This window comes from Mastigoproctus giganteus, chromosome 11 (genome assembly GCF_048544385.1).
Source record: "Mastigoproctus giganteus isolate SK-2022 chromosome 11, ASM4854438v1, whole genome shotgun sequence".
Taxonomy (NCBI): Eukaryota; Metazoa; Arthropoda; class Arachnida; order Uropygi; family Thelyphonidae; genus Mastigoproctus; species Mastigoproctus giganteus.
The window spans coordinates 55006896-55030482 of record NC_143585.1 but is presented as its reverse complement, the minus strand read 5'-3'; the positions used below and the strand labels follow the sequence as shown (position 1 = coordinate 55030482).

The window sequence follows — 23587 nt, the reverse complement described above, 5'->3', positions numbered from 1 at the left end:
ATACTTCTTGCTTTTGCTTAAATGGCTATTAGACCCACGGGCACTCGCTTCTGAATCTGATTTTCCATCCATATTATTAATAGCTTTTCCATTTCGATATAGCATCTGAACATTGTTTTGTGTAACTGTTCATCTTAAATGAATTGATACTTTAACATGTTCTTTTATACATGCATTGTCCTTTAAAATATTATTCACTGTTGAAGCAGTGGGTATCCCATGCAGTAGATTATAAACTTTGTTCAGCTTCATACTTCTTATTCACAAGCAATTAAATTGATACACCAATTATGTTGTATTAAAATAATAATTTAATACTGCAAAATAAATGTACATAACATAGATATTTATAATTAAAACAATTAAAGCTATTTACATTAAAATAAAATACAATAAAAGCGATAAAAGTATTATAAAACGTTAAAATATGTTAAAATAGGTTAAAATAAAATATGTTAAAATACTTTAAAGGAATTAAAATACCGGATCCCGAAGCTTTCAGAGGCATCTGCCTCCTTTCTCAACAGTACATTTTTAATTTTAACATATCCTTAAATAGCAGGTTCATGGCTCGTGTAGTTCCACAGGCGCATGGGCGGTATTCCCCTCATGCATACTAGAACCGGAAATGGCTCTGGAGCATGCTAGGTGGAATCAATCATCCTGTCTGAGATGATCTATAAAGACCGCAGATTATGGGAAGTCTCTGTGGCAGAACATTTGGGAGAAGTATCATCAGATCTCCCCAGACAAGGCTGTCATCGTCGACCCTGCTCAAAGATTTTGGGACTGCAAATGGCTTGAGAGCTTACGAATTTGTTCATCTGAGAACAATACCATTAACAGAGACAGGGGAGTTCGTATGCATCCCCTCCTTGAGGCTGTAGTACTCAGATGGGATGATCGATTCCGCCTAGCATGCTCCTGAGCCATTTTCAGTTCTAGTACGCGTGAGGGAAATACCACCCATGCGCCTGTGGAACCACGCGAGCCGTGAACCTGCTATTTAAGGATGTGTTACAGTTAAAAGTGTACTGTTGAGAAAGGAGGCGGATGTTGTTCCTGCTATGAAAGTTGTTTTTATTTTCTCTGCATTCTTTGTAATTCTCGGAGTTGCCTCATTTAGGTCTGTAGCACGTGCAATATCACATGGTCTTTCATTTCGCTCAAAGCGTTTCACAATTTCATATTTTTTCTCTATCGACAGAGGCGGACTGCCATAAGCCTTACAGGGGAAACCCCCGTGGGCCGGAGGCCGGTGTGATTTTTGGCCATAAACGCTAGTATGAGACCACTATAAATTTTTCCGGGTAAGAATTTTTGACCCAGTCCGCCTCTGTTTATCGATATTGCTTTTCTTTTTCTCTCTGAATCTGCATTGTCTTCACCAGGACCCTTCCTTTTCACACCTTTTTAATTAAGTATTTTACTCATTTTTAGGGAATAAAACACAATTACAAAAAGAAGAGGCACGCTTGATACACATAAACAAAGCTGCGTGCGTGCGTGCGTGTAGCAACTGAATAAACAACACCGTAAAGGCAGAGATACACTATTAACACCTCACATTTTACTAAAGCAAAATTAAACAATAAAAACAATTTCCAGTTGCGTTTCTGCTAGTGGAATCTGTTACTAACTGGTTGTAAACTCGATATAATTGCATTTGCGATTATACCGATAGCTGGAATTGTGTGGATTTTACGTTATTATGGTGAAATGTGTTTCCCCTTCACTGATAAAAAAAAAAAAAAAAAAAACATAAATACATTTTCAGAATCTTCTCTTCATTCCTATCGTGTTGTGTTCGGTTGGGGTGATTCTGCGTTTGACTGCCATTTCTTGTAAACACCAAGGCGAATCGTGCATAAGTGAATTCGGTTCGCGGTATATAAGATGTCGATCCCCTATTTATAAATCGTATATGATCGAATTCGTGTAGTGTAAACACGTTATGTGAGGACTGACTGTACTTTTTCAACATAGTCACTAGACAAAATGACACATTTTTGCCACCTCTCAATACACTTCTGCAAGCTCGTTTTGTAGAAGTCTTCTGACTGTTCTTTAAGCCACAACTCAGCAGCAGAAATCACTTCATCAGCAGCGAAGTGTTTTCCATGAAGAAAGGACTTCAGGACAGGAAAGAGGAAGAAATCTGAGGGTCCAGGGTTGGGGAGGAGTAAGCAGGCTGTGGCAATATTTCAAACCCACATTTATGGGCACACCTCACTGCAGCATGTGAGGAATGCAGAGGACGATTATTGTGGAGCAGGTACAAACTTTTTGACAGTTTTCCCTGTCTTTTTTTTTCTTTTATGGCAGCACGTAGCTTTATGAGAAGGCTCAACTAATACTTTGCCATCACAGTACAGCCCTTTTTAAGGTAATCTGTTAATATTACACCATTCTGATCCCAAAAAACTGACAGCTTCACCTTGCCAGCACTTGGTTGCACTTTTGAATTTTTAGGGAGTGGTGATTCTGCAGCTTTGGTTGTTTTGACATTTGTTTAATTTTGGGATCATAGTAATGGACCCAAGTTTCATTAGCATTAGTAGAGGCATATGATGCAAGAAAGCAAGCTTATGCAGCATCAGCCAAAAAAAAAAAAAAAAAAAACCTCCCATTTCACCCCTCCATTCATTCGAAATACCTGTCCAGCTGAGCCTTAAATTTATTTAGGCTATCAACTTCCACAACAAGGGATGGAAGTCTGTTCCACCAACCAACTACCCGCTGACTAAAGGCAAATTTCTGCACATCTATCCTCCATCTATCTTTCCTCAATTTGAATTTATGCCCTCTCAGGTGATTATTCTGAGCAAGAGGCAGTATCCCATCAGCATTGAGCATGCTCAAACCATTCAAGGCTATGTACACCTCTACAGTGTCTGGTGTATTACAGTGTCTGGAGACTAGGCACCTCGCCGGTGCCTAGTCTCCAGACACTGTAATTTGCAAAACTGCAAATCGTAAGAGCAACCCTTCGTTCTGTTCACTAACCTTGTTGCCCTTCTCTGTACTCGTTCCAGCAGCTCTACATCCTTCTTGAAATGAGGCCTCCAGACCTGTATATATTACTCAAGGTGCGGCCTGACCATTGCCTTATACAAGGGAATAATCACCTCCCTATCCCTGCTAGAAAAATTCCTGTATATCATTGATAAGACACCATGAGCTACCCTTGCAGCCCGTCTGCACTGCTCAGAGAACTTCATATCTGCCTGCACAATTACCCTCCAGGTCCTTTTCATTCTCTACCACTGTCAGTGTAGTACCACAGAGTTGATACGTTGCTCCGGGGTTGCGGTTTCCCATATGTAGTACTTTACATTTGCAATGTTAAACTTCATTTGCCACCTCTCAGCCCATCTGCTCAACCTTTCCAGATCCTATTGCAGCAGCATAGCGTCAGTAGCGTCCTTAACAACCCTGCCAACCTTTGTATCATCTGCAAATTTGGACATTAAGCTTGATATACCATCATCAATATTATTTATAAATACAGAAAACAACAATGGACCCAACACTGAACCCTGAGGGACACCACTAATAACATTAGTCCACGATGAGCAGTGTCCATTAATTACCACTCTGTCTTCTGCCACTCAACCATCCCTTTATCCATAGCAGCAATTTGCCACCAATGCCACACTGCTCCAATTTGTGCAGCAGTCTTCCATGTGCAACAGTATCAAAAGCCTTTCTAAGATCCAAATATATAATATCAAAGTTATTCCCTGCATCCAATTCTTTTGTGACTACCTCATAGTATCCAATCAAATTGGCCACCATTCTGTGTCTGAGCCATAACTGAATTCTTGTCAAGATGATCCTGCAGTGCTTCTTTAACCAGTGCTTCCATTAATTTTCCTGGAACAGAAGTTAAACTCACAGGTCTATAATTACTCATGTCAGCCTTTGGTCCTGCTTTGTGAATTGGGGTTACATTTTCACATCTCCAGTCTGTGGGTACCTCCCCTGATTCCAAGGAAGTTCTCATAATTATGGCTAACGGATTGCTTACTTCCTTTGCTGCCTCCTTTAATATAACTGGATAGATCCCATCCACCCCAGGTGCCTTTCTTGTGTTTATCTTCAACAATTTCTCCTCCACTTTACTCTCAGTTATTACAAGATCATCTGGCTCACTGCCAGCATTCCCCTTCCTGAATAACTCCTCGTGTGAATGTAGATGCAAAATATTGATTTAGTTTGTTAGCTACGTGAGCAGAAACATGAACATTTGAACCATCGATATCAAGTGGACCAATCTGATATATCCCCTTCCTTCTAGAGTTTACATAAGTAAAGAACTCCTTGCTGTTTTTCTTTGCATCCCTTGCCAAAGATTTCTCGTAATCTGCCTTCGGCTGCCTAACCTCCTTTGTAACTTGGTTACAGATCAACTTATATCTATCATAGGCTTCTGTGTCACTTGTTAATTTATATGTATCCCATGCATTTTTCTTCTCTGCCATATGTCTCATTAGTTCATCTGACATCCATTTAGGCCTGAACCTTGAACAATATTTCTTAGTTGGTATGTAATGCCTAGTAGCTTCCAAGATAAGTTCTTTGAATGCTTCCCATTTTGAATTTGCTGTTGGTAACATCATCAGTTGATCCCACTGTATAGAATTTAAATACTGTCTCAGACCATCGTAGTCGCCTTTATGAAAGCAATAACCCTTTCCTTTGCCCCTGATGTAGTTACCTCCTTGAGTAAATCCCACTTCAGCACACTGTGATCACTGCCTAGTGGTTCATTCATCTGCAGATTCTTAATGCATGAAGAATCACTACTGATAATCAAATCAAGAGTATTGCTCCCTCTAGTGGTGCCTCTGTAGCCAGGTGGGATGGAGCAGCAGTGCGTAGCACACGCTTCTTGATTAGACCGGGGTTCGAGCCCGTCACCACTGAATACGAAGGATGCGGAAAGGTCAGGGAATGACCATCGCATATCCCGGAGCAATATGGCTTTAGTTGCTCACTCTTAAAAATCAAATAACTAACTAACTAGCTCTCTCTAGTTGCCTCCCGAACATGCTGATTTAGAAAACAATCATCCGATAAATCCACAAAAGCCTTGAGTGACCAACCCACAAATTCCAGTCAATATCTGGGAAATTAAAATCCCCCATTATAAGACTCTCTGATTTACTGGCCCACTCTATTTCCCTGTACAGTTTCTTATTATACTCAGAGTCATTAGGCCTAAAGCACACTGATACTCTCAATTTTGATCTCCCAATGCTTATGTCACACCAAACTGACTCGACACTGCACTGTCCAGCGATGTCGACTGGCTTCACTTCCTTGGATTTTATGTGTTTCTTAACTAATAGCATAACCCCTCCTCCGTTCCTATCCTGTCTATCCTTTCTGTAGACATTGTACTCCCCAAATTCCAGTTCTGCATTCCTTATATCTGTGTGACACCACGTCTCTGAAATCCCCACAATATCTGCCTTTGATGTTTTGAGCAATACCTCAAATTCATCAAATTTATTTACTAAACTCCTAGCATTGGTGTACACACAAGTATACATGCACCTGTTCTTTTTCTTAGCTACCCTAACACAACCCATGTGTTTCTTTGTACCCCAATGATTCCCAGCAGTCTCTGAAATATCCTGCATCTTATTTTTCAAGCTGCTGGTCATTCCAATAGAAGCAGTGCAAGAATCACTTTCACCTCTGCCAGTGGCTACTGTTAATCTATTAGTCCTTGTATCCCCCCCAATCTAGTAGTTTTCCGACCCACCTAACACTGCCTCGATAGCATCGGCAAACATTCTTGCACCCTTTCTGTTTTAATGTATATGAGCCCTGTAGACGCATTCTCTCCTGTTAACAATTACAGACCAGGCTGAAAAAAATTCTACCCCTTGAGCCTTGCACAATCTTTCCAGGGCCGAATTGATCGACAAGGCTCTAATCATATACTCCCTCTTATTGTGTCTGGGCAGAATTGCAGACACTTTCAAATTCAACTGTAATTCATGGCTTTTTTTCAACAGTGACCTGTACTTGTTAAGTAATTCCGCCGGTCTCCTGCTCTTAATATCATTAAGAGTAGGAGACCGGCGTCCGGTAGGTAGGAGACCATCAATCCATGCTAACTAGCTGTGAAAAAAATTCCTTTTGTGTTTGATGGCACATCAACAACATTTCATGTACACATTGTGCCCCTCCTTCTTTTAGTAAGGGGTTTGAAGTCTGGGAACCAATCTTGTTGACACTTTACTTATGCAATGATTGATGATGTTCTCCACAGACCCCTAAAATAATTTGGAGCTCTGCATCTAGTTTTGATACTAATATGGCGATCTTCCAGGATTAATGCCTCAATTTTTGCAAAACATCCTGGGAATTCTTCATCATGTACTTGAGGTTCTTCTGCATTTGATTTGTTTATACCGATGTGCAACAAAACTGTAACTTGTGCAGCCTTCTCCATAAACAGCACCTATTTCTTTGTTTATTGTTTTTGGTGTTTTCCCTTGCAGTGAGAGGAACTGAATCACTTATCTATATTCCACTTTATCTATTGTGATACTTCACTTCATTCAGCCCTATAAAAAAAATGAATTGTCAGCTCGAAAACAAAGTTGCCATAGAGATTTAAAAGTATCAAACAAAAAAATTTCATCTTTCTATTACAGATACTTTTGGGTGAATACAAATATTTTTTGGAATCCCTCCCCGTATATGAAAATTCCAAACGTGATTAGAAACTTTAGTACTCAGTACTGTGCATGGATTGAAGTTTGAGAAGACAGAAGATACTTGTTGACATTAGATTTGTAGATTGTAATTTTCAGAAAAGAAATACACATGAAAGAAGGTTCTTTCAGAGAACAGAAACAGAAGGAATTAATAGGGAAGAGGAAAAGCTTATTTCTGTGAATTTGGCTATTTCGGACTTGGAGTTGCATAGTGAATGGTTGTTGATTGGTTGAGGCACGTATTTGGACTGGTTTGGAATGAGCACAGGAATCATACTAATTCAGAAGAGTACCCACGGAAGTATCTGTGGAATAGACAAGCGTCACAAACTGCATGTATGAGACAGAGATTAATTAATCATTAATTAATCTGAATGCTTTCTTTTGAATAGAGTCTAAGAACTTGATAGGAGTTTTGGGGACACCATCCTAGATGTGCGAATAGTATTCCGTGGTCGAGCAATTTGAGATTTGTACAGTCAGTAGCTATTTACAAGAAAAGTAACTTTGAAATTTTTTTTTTTTTTTTTTAGAGAGAGAGTGCACAGTAGAAAATTGAGTGTTGTTGAATATGAGCATCATTTAGACTTTTTTATTTATTTATTTTTTTGTGATCAAACTGAGTTTTAGACGAATTGAAGTTAACTAAGTTTTTCTTTGCTCATTTAAAGAATTTCCCAGTGATCTGCATTTAGAGTTGATGAGTAATATTCAAGAAGTGAAGCTATTTGTACTTTGTTTTGCAGATCAGTACTGGCATCAGCAAAACTGGATAAGATTTCCAGTTAGTGAAAAAAGGGCATTAATTTACAAAGAGAAAAGAATAGGAGAAAGAGCTCTACTTTGAGGAACAACAGCATTGGTTAAGAACTTCGAAGACCAAGAGCCATCTGCCAGCACCTACAGTGAATAGTCAGAGAGAGAAACTGTATACCCTGTTGCAAAAAACAGATCTTCAACACAAACCATGGGGGCTTGTGTTGAAGACCTTTATGCCAAACATGAGCAAAAAAGGATTGGAAATATCAAGAGCTACTGCTTGAGTTTCACCACAATTTTCCATTGTGCAGTAAATCAATGTTGATGTAATCCATATTGGTGATCATTGATCAGATTAGAAGGGATTTGTCATCTTTTTAGGAAATGGATGTATGTGGACAAATTTGCATGCATAAGGGGAAAAAAGTGACAGATGTGCAAGTCAGGAGCACAAGCTTTGAGAACAAGTGAAGAATGCCATCAGGACCTGAATTTTTTTTTTTTTTTTTTTTTTTAGTTGTCAGCATCATTCAGAATTCCTCAGATTCTTCTGTTAGAAGACCAGGGAGGCATTGAGTGGAGTGTATTTGGTATGGTAGGAGGTGATTTATCAAAATCATTAGTATAAGAGTTAGAAGAAAAATAGGATTTTAGTAAGAGCTGGCTTTATTTTTGGTTAAAGGTGCAAAGAACCATCAGGTTATGAGAGATTTGGAAGTATAGATTGGCAGGAAATTGACTAATAGTTGAGCCTTCAAGACTTGACTACCATTTGAACAAGAAGCAAGTTGTGTTTGCTTAACTTGTTCAAAATAGAGTTTAGGTTGATTAATAATTGTTTTGCAATTGTTGTCAGCTTTAGTATAGGTAGAAATGAAGTTGGAGATTTGGATACAAGCCAATGTTTGTGGTATGCTAAATTCTTTTAGATTTTAGGGTAAAATAGGGAATAAAGGATTTTATCCCTATTAGAATAATTTCACTGACATGATCGGAGCAAGTGTTAAGATCGGGAGATTTAAAATAGTAATCTAACTAAGGGAAAGAGAAATAGAAATCACACAGATCATTTCATTTTGCATTTCTGTAATGTAAATGATAAGAGGCCGAGAATAGGCATGAAAGAGGACCTTCATTAGAGAAAAGACCATCGCCAAGCTATGATTTTGACGTATCTGGAGGTTCACTAATGCTGACTTTTGAAGGATTGTTGGTGAGGAAAAGATCAAAGGTATTTGGTGTGTGTGTGTGAGGATTGTCCAATATTTTGGTTGGTAAATGAACAAGCTGTGTGAGATCATTAGTAATTGCAAAAGCTGCAGAATCTCAATTAGCTGGGTCCATGTAACTAAAATAATATTGCACCCTGTTGGAGTTGCGATCATTAAAATCACTAAAGAAAATTATCTCACCATTAGTAATGTTAGATTGGAGAAAGAAGATTTGCAAAGAAAGGAAGTATAAGTTCTGAGTGATTTATAGATTTGGGAGAATGATAGAGACAACAGATGAATTTGACAGAGTAGAGTGGAGAGATTTTAAGCCAGAGAAGATTCCAAATTAGGACGTCTCTGACATGGAATATCAAAATGGACATATGCAGAAATACCCACTTTGAAGTGAAAATAATCATAGAGTGAATAATTAGGACAACTGAGATGAGTGGTGGCTCTGATGGCATCTGATAATTGGAATTCTGTCAGAAAAAGTGGAGCTTGGCAGATTGCAGTTGGAAATGGTGTGTGTGTGTGTGTGTGTGTGTGTGTGTGTGTGTGTGTGTGTGTGTGTGTGTGTGTGTAATGAATGAGGAAGTTTTTGGGAAGTTGAGATCCTTTCATAGGTAAATTGTTATATTTGACTATTTATGATGCATTTAGTTGTTTGTTTGGTTTTTAGGAGCATTAGCAACTAAGGCTCCGGAATATGCGGTGGTCATTCCTTGACCTTTCCGCATCCTCCATATTTGGTGGTGACGGGCTCGAACCCCGGTCTAATCAAGAAGCGTGTGGTACGCACTGCTGCTCCTTCCCACCTGGCTACGGAGACGCCACATTTAGTAGATAAGATAAATGTAGAGATGTATGAATTAAGAAAACTTTTTCCCCCTCACACAGCAAGAATATATTCACCTCCTTAACATAATTTAGCCTTGACTGTGACTTGTTTATGTCTACTCAGATCCCCCCCCCCAGGTGCTGGATTTCAGATTCGAGGCAGTAAGATTATATGCCAGCTGATCGTTGTCTCCTAGAGAGTTACCAGTTGGTTTGATTGGGTGGACCATTCAGTATCTGTCCTGTGAAAACCATTTTAAAGCCGTAGCCTTAAATTTCATGAGTGAATTTTAATGAATATTTCAGGAAATATATCTTTCAATTGCAAATTAGAAATAATGCTTTTATTAAGTTATTCCCATTTTCCTAACCTAACCAGATGACAATTTAAGATAAGTTAACAAAAGTATCAAAATCTATCCTTTTACTATATGAAAAACCTTTCCATGTAGATCTAGTGCAATTGGTTGTGTGATGTAAGATGAAATTATTTTGATACTGTTGCACATGGAAGACTGCTGCACAAATTGGAGCAATGTAGCATTGGTGGCAAATTGCTGCTATGGATAAAGGGATGGTTGAGTGGCAGAAGACAGAGAGTGGTAATAAATGGACACTGCTAAACGTGGACTAATGTTATTAGTGTAGTTCCTTAGGGTTCAGTGTTGGGTCCATTGTTGTTTTCTGTATTTATAAATGGTATTGATGATGATATATCAAGCTTAATGTCCAAGTTTGCAGACAATACAAAGGTTGGCAGGGTTGTTAAGGACATTACTGATGCTATGCTGCTGCAACAGGATCTGGAAAGGTTGAGCAGATGGGCTGAGAGGTGTAAAATGAAGTTTAACATTGACAAATGTAAAGTACTACATATGGGAAACAGTAACCCCAGAGCAACGTATCAACTCTGTGGTACTACACTGACAGTGGTAGAGAATGAAAAGGACCTGGGGGTAATTGTGCAGGCAGATATGAAGTTCTCTGAGCAGTGCAGACGAGCTGCAAGAGTAGCTCATGGTGTCTTGTCAATGATATACAGGAATTTTTCTAGCAGGGATAGGGAGGTGATTATTCCCCTGTATAAGGCAATGGTCAGGCCACACCTTGAGTACTGTATACAGGTCTGGAGGCTTCATTTCAAGAAGGATGTAGAGATGCTTGAACGAGTACAGAGAAGGGCAACAAGATTAGTGAATGGAACAAAGGGTTGCTCTTACGAAGAAAGGCTTAAGTTTTGCAAATTACAGAGTCTGGAGACCAGGCACTGGCGAGGTGATCTGATAGAGGTGTATAAGGCCTTGAATGGTTTGAGCATGCTGAATGCCGATGGGATTGTTCCTCTTGCTCAGAATAATCACCTGAGAGGGCATAAACTTAAATTGAGGAAAGACAGATGTAGGATAGATGTTTCGAAATTTGCCTTCAGCCAGCGGGTAGTTGGTTGGTGGAAACAAACTTCCATCATTTGTTGTTGAAGTTGATAGCCTAAATAAATTTAAGGCTCAGCTGGACAGGTATTTTGAACGAACGGAGGGGTGAAATGGGAGTGGTGTGTGTTTTTTTTTTTTTTTTTTGGCTGATGCTGAATAAGCTTGCTTTCTTGCATCATATGCCTCTGCTAACGCTAATGCTAGTTATTATTGGATTTCATAATTAAGACTTACTAGTTAGGTGCCTCAATTTTTTATATCATGTGGAGTCATTACTCTTGCTGAGAATTGCAAGCTTAAAAACAAGTTCATTGAGGCTTTTCATTTATAAATTAATTCAAAAACAATATGATATATACTTTGCAGAGACTTGCTGTGTGAATTGTACGGGGAGAAAACAAAATTCACTGAGTGTTTTTAGAAGCTTTTTGAAATTTTCCAGAATGTGATATGCTTTAATGTCAGTTAAAAATGATTATAAAAAAAACAAAAAGTCGTACCCAAAAATTAAAGGTCCAGGATGCCAAATTTATATCATAAAAGTAGTGGTAAAAGGTTTATGCATTTTTGCTTATGACAAATATACCATGTAACATGAGCAATATAATACACATTACTAAAATATATGCTTTGTTCGATGCATTTTAATATTGAACACAAGTAACAAAAAAAAAAAAAAAAAAAATGCCAAAATGTATATCTGAGTAAGGATTTAGGATCCTAAATTTACTTTTGATGCAGTCAGAAGCGAGGCTTAGATTCCAGTGTTTTTTAAATTGTTACTTAGGCAGTCAGAAGTAAGCCACTGCCACTATGAACGTTGTCAATCAGTTGCCCCATATTTTTCTCATTTCATAAACATCCCTGATATAACTTTCCTTAATGGAACTATTATACAGTAAACTCCTGCTATTTGCGGGGGTTACGTTCCTGAGAAATGCCGCGAATACTGAAAACGCAAATACTGAGTTATGGCTCCCATAGTAATAAAGGGGTTCCGTTCCAAAGTATGAAATATATAAGAAAAACTAGTCTAAAATTTTGTCTGTGTATTTATTATATGTACCTTTATAATATGACTATGTTCATAGACAGTACATAGTGAAATGCAAGCATAAGGCATCAAAATGAAAATAAGAAACAATTTAATATTAAATGTAATATTTATTAGAAATTTCAAACAAATCTTTCAAACTAGCACCTTTGCAAGCTAAAAAACTTATCCCGCCAGTGCTATCACCAGTTTCGCTAAAGTGTTGATAAAGGAGTTTTGCCCTTTCACGAATGATGAGTGAACTTAATGGAATTTTTTTTTTCTAATTTAACATCACGAGTTACAGAGCAAATTTTTGAAACAATTAGCGCGTTTTCACAGACACTACGGTGGATTTTTTCTTCCGATTTCTTGATTGATTGTACCGTTGACTCATTGATTTTGTAATATTTTGCCACTGAGGAGATACTTTCACCATTAAAAATTTTGTCTAATAACTCAATTTTATTCGCTAATGTCATCACCTTCTTTGATCTTTTCACATTTCTCTTGTTATTCGTAGCCATATTCGTAGCCATATATATTTTCTACGGGTTAGAAAGAACTTGTCCGCAATAAAGTCACTTTCGTCCGTTAACACACTCGAAAAAGTCTGTTTTACACTGCAACATGGTAGATTTATCACTTTTGTAAGCATATCAATTTATAAATTGATAAATTCATTCAATTTATAAGCATATAAATTAAAAACAAACGACGAAACCTTCCATGACAAGTGCATAATACATACTGAACAAGGATCAGCGAGAAACATCCACGCTCATGATTTTGTCACCCCTCTCCCCCCACCCACTGAGCGCTGTTTTGACCGGGAAAGATAATTTAGCCACGCCCATGTTTTTTTTTATGGCGGAAAATGTTCACGGCACTTTAAAATTCACATTTTTTAAGGTTTCATGTTACATTAAATCAGCGACTGCGAATAGTGGGGGTTTACTGTATATGGTTAGTTTAGGAAAATTAGTATAAATTAATAGAATTCTTATATCCGATGTGCTTGCCTGACAACATAATGTTTCATGAAATTATCAGGTATTGTTATTGTTTGCCATGACTGCAATTGGGCTATTATTATAGCTGACTGGGTTCTGTTTGGTTATTCGTGGTGCATTTTCGATACTTTCAGAAATGCTGCAAACTGTGCAATGTGCATCATTGCAATTGAAAACAGCACTCAAAAAGCTATCTTATACAAGAAAAGCAGTAGTAGTCATAGTATATAGAGAGAAGAGAGAGTGAGGAATATATTTGCATTATTTGATTAGTAAAAGTATTTTTTTTGAATTTAAGTGTTATTTTTTGCAACTTTGAAACAATCTCATATGTGTAGTTCAGTATTAAAAGAACTAATCAGGAAGACAAAGAGTGTTCCATTTGTTATTCTGAAAACAAGTGAAGCATTTTAAAATAGATATAGATCAATCCATTTGAAATTGTGCTATAGAAATTCACTTGAAGACTGGATTAAAATTGAGATCTCATCCTTTTTTATGGTAATTCTGACAGGGCCTACATGGAAAATCTTCTCCAGCCTGTGTGCCCAAAATAAGCTTCCACACAAAAATAACACTTTTGGTGTGTCAGAGAGAGAGAGAGAGTGGGGGAGGGGGGAATTGTCTAAAATTAATAACTAGTCTTTGTTGATGTTATTAAATAATGATCTGGTAACAGGGATTTGGTAACAGCTTTTTGAACAAACTAGATGATTGTTGCTTGTTCTGGCATGTGTGGGAGGCCTTTGGAATCCTAGATTCTTGCTAAGAAGCCTAACTGTTTCAAAAACTTGACAGTGGGTGGTGACCACAATCTCATAAAATGGATCCTAAAGAAACCTATGTGGTCAAGGGTAAACACTGGAGATTCAGTTTTGGGAGAGAGAGGACTGTGGTGGAGTGAGATATTTCTTGGGCCCAGTTGGCTGAGTGAGTGTTGAATGGTGTTGAATACAAATATGTCATCAGAAGTGTTTGGAGGATTTGTCCTCAAGATCAAAAGAATATTCATGTATCAGTGGCCAAATTCAATAAATATAAGATTCTAGGGTGGATGACTGGTGGAGTTGACGATTTGATTGTGCAGGGAAAATAGGTATGGGACAGTTGCAGACAAATCACATGATTTGGTGTGGGATTTGCTGATGTGGGATTTACTTTAGCATTAGTAGAGGCATTTGATGCAAGAAAGCAAGCTTATGCAGCATCAGCCAAAAAATAAAAAAATAAATAAAATAAAATAAATAAATAAATAAAAAATAACCACTTCCACTTCACCCCTCTGTTCGTTCGAAATACCTGTCCAGCTGAGCCTTAAACTTATTTAGGCTATCAACTTCCACGACAAGGGATGGAAGTCTATTCCACCAACCAACCACTCGCTGGCTAAAGGCAAATTTCCTCACGTCTATCCTACATCCGTCTTTTCTCAATTTGAATTTATGCCCTCTCAGGTGATTATTCTGAGCAAGAGGAAGAATCCCATCAGCATTGAGCATGCTCAAACCATTTAAGGCTTTATACATCTCTATCAAATCACCTCGCTGGTGCCTAGTCTCCAGACACTGTAAATCGCAAAACTTAAGCCTTTCTTCATAAGAGCACCCCTTTGTTCCATTCACTAATCTTGTTGCCCTTCTCTGTACTCGTTCCAGCATCTCTACATCCTTCTTGAAATGAGTCCTCCAGACCTGTATACAGTATTCTAGGTGTGGTCTGATCATTGCCTTATACAATGGAATAATCACCTCCTTATCCCTGCTAGAAAAATTCCTATATATCATCGACAATACACCATGAGCTACTCTTGCAGCCCATCTGCACTGCTCAGAAAACTTCATATCTGCCTGCACAACCACCCCCAGGTCCCTTTCATTCTCTACCACTGTGTAGTACCACAGAGTTGATATGTTGCTCTGGGGTTGCTGTTTCCCATATGTAGTACTTTACATTTGTCAATGTTAAACTTCATTTGCCACCTCTCAGCCCATCTGCTCAACCTTTCCAGATCCTTTTGCAGTAGCATAGTGTCAGTAGTGTCCTTGACAACCCTGCCAACCTTCGTATCATCTGCAAACTTGGACATTAAGCTTGATATACCATCATCAATATCATTTATAAATACAGAAAACAATAATGGACCCAATACTGAACCCTGAGGGACTCCACTAATAACATTAGTCCACGATGAGCAGTGTCCATTGATTACCACTCTCTGTCTTCTCCCCATCAACCACCCCCTTATCCATAGCAGCAATTTGCCTCCAATGCCACACTGCTCCAATTTGTGCAGTAGTCTTCCATGTGCAACAGTATCAAAAGCCTTTCTAAGATCCAAGTATATAATATCAAAGTTATTCCCTGCATCCAGTTCTTTTCTGACTGCATCATAGTATCCAATCAAATTGGTCAGGCAAGACTTCCCCTTAACAAAACCATGCTGTGTCTGAGCTATAACTGAAGTCTTGTCTAGATGATCCTGCAGTGCTTCTGTAACCAGTGCCTCCATTAATTTTCCAGGAACAGAAGTTAAACTAACAGGTCTATAATTACTTGTGTCGCCCTTTGATCCTCCTTTGTGAATTGGGGTCACATTTGCACATCTCCGGTCCATGGGTACTTCCCCTGAGTCCTAGGAAGCTCTCATAATTATGGCTAAGGGTTTGCTTACTTCCTTTGCTGGCTCCTTTAATATAACTGGATAGATCCCATCCACCCCAGGTGCCTTTCTTGTATTTATCTTCAACAATTTCTCCTCCACTTTACTCTCAGTTATTACAAGATTTTCTAGCTTACTGCCAGAGTCGAATACACCTCTGGCATTCCCCTCGCTGAATAACTCCTCATCTGTGAATGTCGATGCAAAATATTGATTCAGTTTGTTAGCTACCTGAGCAGGATCATCAACAGTTGACCCATCGATATCAAGTGGACCAATCTGATTCATCCCCTTCCTGCTGGAGTTTACATAAGTAAAGAACTCTTTGCTGTTTTTCTTTGCATCCCTTGCCAAAGATTTCTCGTAATCTGCCTTTGCCTGCCTAACCTCCTTTGTAACTTGGTTACAGATCAACTTGTATCTATCATAGGCTTCTGTGTCATGTGTTAATTTGTATGTATCCCATGCATTTTTCTTCTCTGCCATATGTCTCATTAGTTCATCTGACATCCACTTAGGCCTAAACCTTGAACAATATTTCTTAGTTGGTATGTAAAGCCTAGTAGCTTCCAAGATAAGTTCTTTGAATTCTTCCCATTTTGAATTTGCTTTTGGTAACATCATCAGTTGGGCCCACTGTATAGAATTTAAATACTGTCTCAGTCCATCGTAGTTGCCTTTACGAAATCAATAACCCTTCCCTTTACCCCTAATGGTAGTTACCTCTTTGAGTAAATCCCATTTCAGCACACTGTGATCACTGCCACCTATGGTTCATTTACCTGCAGATTCTTAATGCATGAAGAATCACTACTGATAATCAAATCAAGAGTATTACTACTCCCTCTAGTTGCCTCCCGAACATGCTGATGTAGAAAACAATCATCCAATAAATCCACAAAAGCCTTGCTAGTGTGTGAGTGACCAGCCCCCAAATTCCAGTCAATATCTGGGAAATTAAAATCCCCCATTATAAGACTCTCTGATTTGCTGGCCCACTATTTCCCCGTACAGTTTCTTATTATACTCATCAGAATCATTAGGCCTATAGCACACTCCTACTCTCAATTTTGATCTCTCAATGCTTATGTCACACCAAACTGACTCGACACTGCACTGTCCAGCCATGTCCACTGGATTCACTTCCTTGGATTTTATGTATTTCTTAACTAATAGCATAACCCCTCCTCCCTTCCTACCCTGTCTATCCTTTCTGTAGACATTGTACTCCCCAAATTCCAGTTCTGCATTCCTTATATCTGTGTGACACCATGTCTCTGAAATCCCCACAATATATGCCTTTGATGTTTTGAGCAATACCTCAAATTCATCAAATTTATTTACTAAACTCCTAGCACTGGTGTACACGCAAGTATACACGCACCTGTTCTTTTTCTTAGCTACCCTAACACAACCTATGTGTTTATTTGTACCCCAATGATTCCCAGCAGTCTCTGAAATATCCTGCATCTTATTTTCCAGGCTGCGGCTCATTCCAATAGAAGCAGTGCAAGAATCACTTTCACCTCTGCCAGTGGCTACTGTTAATCTATTAGTCCTTGTATCCCCCCAATCTAGCAGTTTTCCGACCCACCTAACACTGCCTTGATAGCATCGGCAAACATTCTTGCACCCTTTCTATTTAAGTGTATCCCATCCCTGTAGAAGCAGTCTCTCCTGTTAACAAGTACAGACCAGGCTAAAAAAAATTCTACCCCTTGAGCCTTGCACAATCCTTCCAGGGCCGAATTGATCGACAGGGCTCTCGTCATATACTCCCTCCTATCGTGTCTGGGCATAATTGCAGACACTTTCAAATTCAACCCTACTTCACGGCTTTTTTTCAACAGTGACCTGTACTTGTTAAGTAATTCCGCCGGTCTCCTACTCCTAATATCATTAGTGCAAAAGATGTAACTACCATCAGGGGTAAAGGTAAGGGTTTTTGCTTCCGTAAAGTTGACTGCAGTGGTCTCGGACAGGTTTTAAATTCTATACAATGGGATCAACTGATGATGTTACCAACAGCAAATTCCAAAATGGGATGCATCTTTTTGTCCCAACTAAGAAATACCATTCAAGTTGTAGGCCTAAATGGGTGTCATATGAACTGAGACTTGTTGCAGAGAAGAAAAATTCATGGGATGCATGTAAACCATCATGTGACACAGAAGACTATGGTAGACATAAGCTAGTCTGTTATCAAGTCACAAAGGAGGTTAGGTTAGCGAAGGCAGATTATCAGAAATCTTTGGCAAAGGATAAAAAGAAAGACAACTAAGACTTTACTTATGTAAACTCTAGAAGGAAGGGGATGAATCAGATTGGTCCACTTGATATTGACCGTCCGATTGTTGATGAACCTGCTAAGGTAGCTGACAAACTGAATGAGTATTTTGCATTGACATTCACACATGAGGAAGTCTGTAGGGAAGTGGAGGCCAGAAGCTTATCTAACTCTAGCAGAGAGCTAAATGATTTTGCAATAACTGAGAGCTAAGTGGAGGAGAAATTGTTGAAATTGAACATAAAAAAGGGCACCTGGGGTGGATGGGATCTATCCAGTTATATTAAAGTAGGTAGTGAAAAGATGTCAAAATATTTAATATTCAAATATTTGTACATATAAAATATTCTGCATTACATACGTATATAATTATGTGGTAACTACTTACGTATCAAAATTAAACTTAAAATTCCAATTAAAATCATGAATTTAATTGATCTAAATTGATTTAATTTAGTTCATGAATTTAATCATGAAAAATGTGTCTATTTTGGTTGAACTTTGGCCCTCTTCCAAATAAACTAAAAGGGGTATTAATTTTAAATCCCCCGCAGCGTTACCATCCAACAATAAAGTCAACTGATCCTTCGCCGCTTTGAAACCTGGCATGTTTTTTTCTTCTTTCAATATGAAACTTCTTTTAGGCATTCGTTTCCACAAAAGTCCTGCTTCATCTATGTTAAAAACTTGTTGAGAAATATAACACATAATACCCTTCTTCAATAATTTTAACAAGTTCTTTTTTGAAAGTTTCGGCTCCTTGATCTGCACTTGCGGCTTCTCCCTGGATTTTAAATCTATTCAACCAGCCCTTACCAGTTTTAAATGGTTCCACATTTTTTTTTTTTTTTTTTTTTTTTAGGTGAGTTTTTTTCAGATAATCATATTGGCTAATCTCTCTCTCTCTCTCTCTTTTTTTTTTTTTATACTTAACTGAATTCTGCATTGGATATTATTTTCAATAAAATTAGTTAAAGTCTTTCCATTTCAATCCTAACAGCCGGCCTAGCCCTAGTTGCTTGCAGTGGAACAGCTAACTTTCCTGCTGCTAAAATTAATTCTTTATTTTTTTATAATTGTTCTTATAGTTAAACTTGCAAGTCCTAAATTATGGCACACATCTGCTTGTCGTTGACCGGAATTGATTCGCTTCAAAACGTCTAATTTAATTTTCAAATTCAGTAGTATTTTTCTTACATTTATAGTCTTCGTACCCAAAGAAAGAATGAAAAAGCCCAGACGTTGCTTTTTCATTCTTATTGGCTATTATTAACTCTTCGAAAATGTAACTGCATTGGTTGCATTAATTACGATACCATGTTCAAGTAAACTGTTACGCACAACGTCTAATATTGTACTGAGTGATGAGTAGACTTCGGATAAATGCATATAACGCAAATATTACAAGCAATATACAGTACTTGATCATTTTTTAAAATGTTGATCTCGTAACTACGTGACAAGTCACTGTACTGCAATTAAATTAGCGTGCGAGAAAATTTCACTGAGCGTGGGAAACATTTTAATACTGTTTTGCTATTCATTTTCAAGCTATCGACTCCATCAAATGAAACGATTTCGTCAAATATGCCAAAAATTCAATCTGTAAATGAGCGTTGTAGTGATCTGTGACAGTGTTATAGTCAGATACGGGTTATAATATAAGAACAGCGTTATAGCGTAAACCGAACCGCATTATAACGGGGGCCTGCTGTACTATAAAATAATTTCTTCAAATAAAAAAAAATGCTTTTTTTTTTTTTTTTTTTTTTACCGCATAAACTGTACTGAATGGTTGCATGACTTTATTTTCCTACGCATGCTGCTCCTGGCACCCTGCATTTGGTTAACAATTGCTGGCCTATAAAAATACAGTAGGGTCTCAGAGCAGCACATTATCCTGCTCATATGCCAATCTATACTTAGATTTGCAACTCATAGTTATAGCCTTGTGGTTTATGAAAATGGTTGGTGGAGGAAGGAATGGAAAGAGGAAGATCAGTGTTGTGGCTGATGCCTAGTATTTCCTTTTCATTTGGATTAGTAAGGATTCTGTACTTTAACTATGTGATACTTTATAGATTAATAAGTACAATTATGTATCTTTAGCCTAGCCTAAACAGTTCTTCTATAAAGGTATACTTATTATGCAGACAGTCATTCTGACTGTACTTAAAAATTAGGTATGTTAAATTTACATAATTCAAGTTTAATGCATGTATGCATGGTTTATAGGAATTTGTCTAGTTTTGCCTTAGTACAGTAGTTTTCTATTAGAAAACCCTAACTTATGAAGGGGTACTAGTAACCTAACCTTTGCATACCATAAGCTCCTAGTGTAATTCAAAATTTGTTTATGTGTGTGTGATTTTTTTTTTTTCCATCAAGATACATGTATGAATGGCTCTTCATGAATCTTAAAAATTATAATTCTTGAGGGCCTCTGAATCCATCATTTATTGTGCAAATATACTGTATGCACTAAAGTGATCATATATTAGTTGTGACAATAAAGTTCTCAGACTGGTGTTGTACATGGCTGATGAGTTTGAAAATAAATGGAAGTGGTATGTTGTAGTTACAACTTCCTTCAACAGATGGAGATACAGAGGTCCATTAGGTTGCAAGTAGCAACAAGTTTTGTCAGTAGCTTACTTTTCCATGTCATGATTTTGCAGTAGAGCAACAAATGAATATCAAATTTTTCTTTTAATAGTAGTAGTTAGAGGCTTGTGATGCAAGAAAGCAAGGCTTATGCAGCATCAGCCAAAAAAAAAAAAAAAAAAACATTTCACACATCTAATCCCTCTAAACTTTTGTCCAGTTCCTCCTTGAATTTATTTAAGGAAAATGTCATCCATTCAGTTCATCCATTAGGCTGTGCAGCACAAACTTTCTTTTTCTTTAAATCTTCGTGCAGATTTTGATGAATTATCTCCTTATTCATATCCTACTCATCAGCCATCATTCTAAGAGAGCCAAATGACAAATTCTCTTGCCACAAATTCCACAACTTGTGCAACTTTGCCATCATTTCGAGAGGCTGATGGATGCCCATTCCTTGGATCATTGTGACCATTCTCATGTCTATCTTTGAACTGCTTATACCATTCAAACACACTGTTCCTAATTAATGTGCAATAGCATTAGTAGTGGCATATGATGCAGGAAAGTAAAATAAAATCTAAGTCTAATAATAAAATCTAATAAAAGTAAAACAAAATAAAATCAAGAAAGTAAAATAAAGTCTAAGGAAGCACATCCAGTTGACATGAATGCACGGTACAATGTTTGGTCAGTTTGGTGTGACATAAGTGCTGGGAAAGCAAAAATGAGAGTAGGAGTGTGTTATCGGCTTAATGACTGATGAGTACAACGAACAACCGTAAAGAGAATAGAGTGGGCCAGCAAATCACAATGTCTTATAATGGGAGGTTTTAACTTTCCGGATATTGACTGGAACTTATGGGCAACTGGGGGTTGCCCATATGTGGTATAAGCGGTTCAAAGATGGACATGAGAATGGTCGCAATGATCCAAGGAATGGGCATCCATCAGCCTCTCGAAAAGATGACAAAGTTTCACAAGTTGTGGAATTTGTGGCAAGAGAATTTGTATTATTTGGCTCTTAGAATGATGAGTAGAATATGGATAAGGATATAATTCATCAATCAAGTTCTGCATAAAGATTTAAAGAAAAAGAAAGTTTGTGCAAAATTTGTGCCGCACAGCCTAATGGATGAGCTGAAAGCAATGAAGACTGTCACCATACAAAAGCTTCATCCAGACTTGGCAAGATGGTCTTAATTTCCTTGACTGTATTGTCACTGGACATGAGTATTTGGTTGTTTCAGTATGAAGCATCAGAGCTCTTGGTGGATTTCAAAATCATCACTAAGCCCAAAACTTTTTTTTACATAATCCAGGATTAATATGATGCTGTTCATGTTTTTTGACAAATGCTGTGATTCACAAGGAATTTGTACTAAAGGGGAGAGAGTCAGTGCTATTTTCTACATACAGGTGCTTCAGAGACTGTTGAAGTGCATTTCCTGAGTGAGGCTGCAATTTCAAGAGAAAGGCAGCTGGTTCTTAGTTGCAGAACAGTATTCCTGCCCTTTCTGCATTTGTCATGAAGACATTTCTGACAAAACATGGTATTGTACTTCCTCTTTTCCAAGATGAAAACTACCTTCAAAGGAAAGATTTCAGGATGTTGAAGAAAACTGTACCTGCCAAACTGAACATAGTCTCTTTGGCTTCACTAACTCTTTTCAGAAACTTTTAGGATGGTGTAATAGGTGCATTCAGTGTGGTGATTATTTTGAATAAAAAATAAAACCATTTTTGAGATTCTTCAATTTTTTCTTTTTATTGCACCATTGTGGGAACTTTATTACCACACCTTGTATACTGGTTTGCCTGGTTGGGAATATACTGGTTTCAGAGTGTGTCTCCTGGTTAAGCCGAAAAGAGTATGATCCAAATGAGGCCAATTAGGCCTGACTTGGCCAAGTGGTCAGGAGTGCGAGTGCAGTAGCACACGCTCTTTGAGTGTACTGGGGTTTAAGCCCATGACTGCTAAATATGATTAACATTTGTATTGATTGATTTATTGTAAAGTCCACTGATCTGGTGGTTGTGCTGGAGTATAAATGAACATTTTTTTTTTTTTTTTTTTTTTTTTTCCTTATGATTAAGTAAAACATCACATTTGTACTCGGTTTGCAATTTGATAACAAAAGAACTCAAAGAATAGCCATTTGTGACACTGCAACAATGCAGAATAATACATAATTTACTACTGGTATTTTTGTGATGTTTATTCAGATTTATGAAATTGCCTATTTTGCTGTTTATTATATTGCCTATAAGTATACAGTAAACTGGGATTTTAATAATGAATACAGAAACTCCCCGACTAACGTAATACTCAACTTTCGGAAATTCGACTTTATGTGTTTTTGCCGGCCAGTGAAAACTTAAAAAAAAAATTGTGGAAATGTATTTTGCATCTTATAGGAATAAATGGAGGAATCGTGAAAATATTATAATGTGAACCCAATAACACATTGTGTTTTTTTTTTTTTTTTTTTTTGGTAATTCATTCCAAGACCTTGGAAGTTGAAATTTTTGCTATATAACTAAGTTATTTATATTGCACTACCCTTCATCGTTTTCATGTGTTCCCATTATAAGAATCAATTTTGAATGCCTCTGTGATATTTTTCTAAAGCACGTTTCTGGAAGTCATGACCAAAAATCATTAAAAATAATTTGCACTTTCCGGTTTATTGGGCTTTCTATTAGTTCATCTAATTATAAATGGTAGTAAACTCTATCTTATTGCATTTGCGATAACTGGAATTCTGTGAGTTTTTACGTTATGGTATTATGGTGAAATGAGTTCCTCTTCACTGAAATCTGCAATCATATAAAAAACATAAATAAATTTTCAGAATCTTCTCTTCATTCCTATTTGCTTAGTACAATGGTGAAGGGAAAAGGACCAAAGGAAAGTGCAAGTGCTGGCAGTGCTAGGAAACAAAACAAAATTGATTTAGAAATGAAGAACTCAAGCAGGACAAAGCTTGTCATCTATTGCAAAAGAA

The 23587-nt window shown here is 37.6% G+C and overlaps 1 protein-coding gene across 1 annotated transcript in view; it reads left to right on the top strand.

Moving 5' to 3' along the window:
* rg (A kinase anchor protein rugose) overlaps nucleotides 1–23587 on the top strand; it is a 1582765-nt gene that overhangs the window by 97605 nt on the left and 1461573 nt on the right. The gene's annotated exons all lie outside the window — the stretch shown is intronic.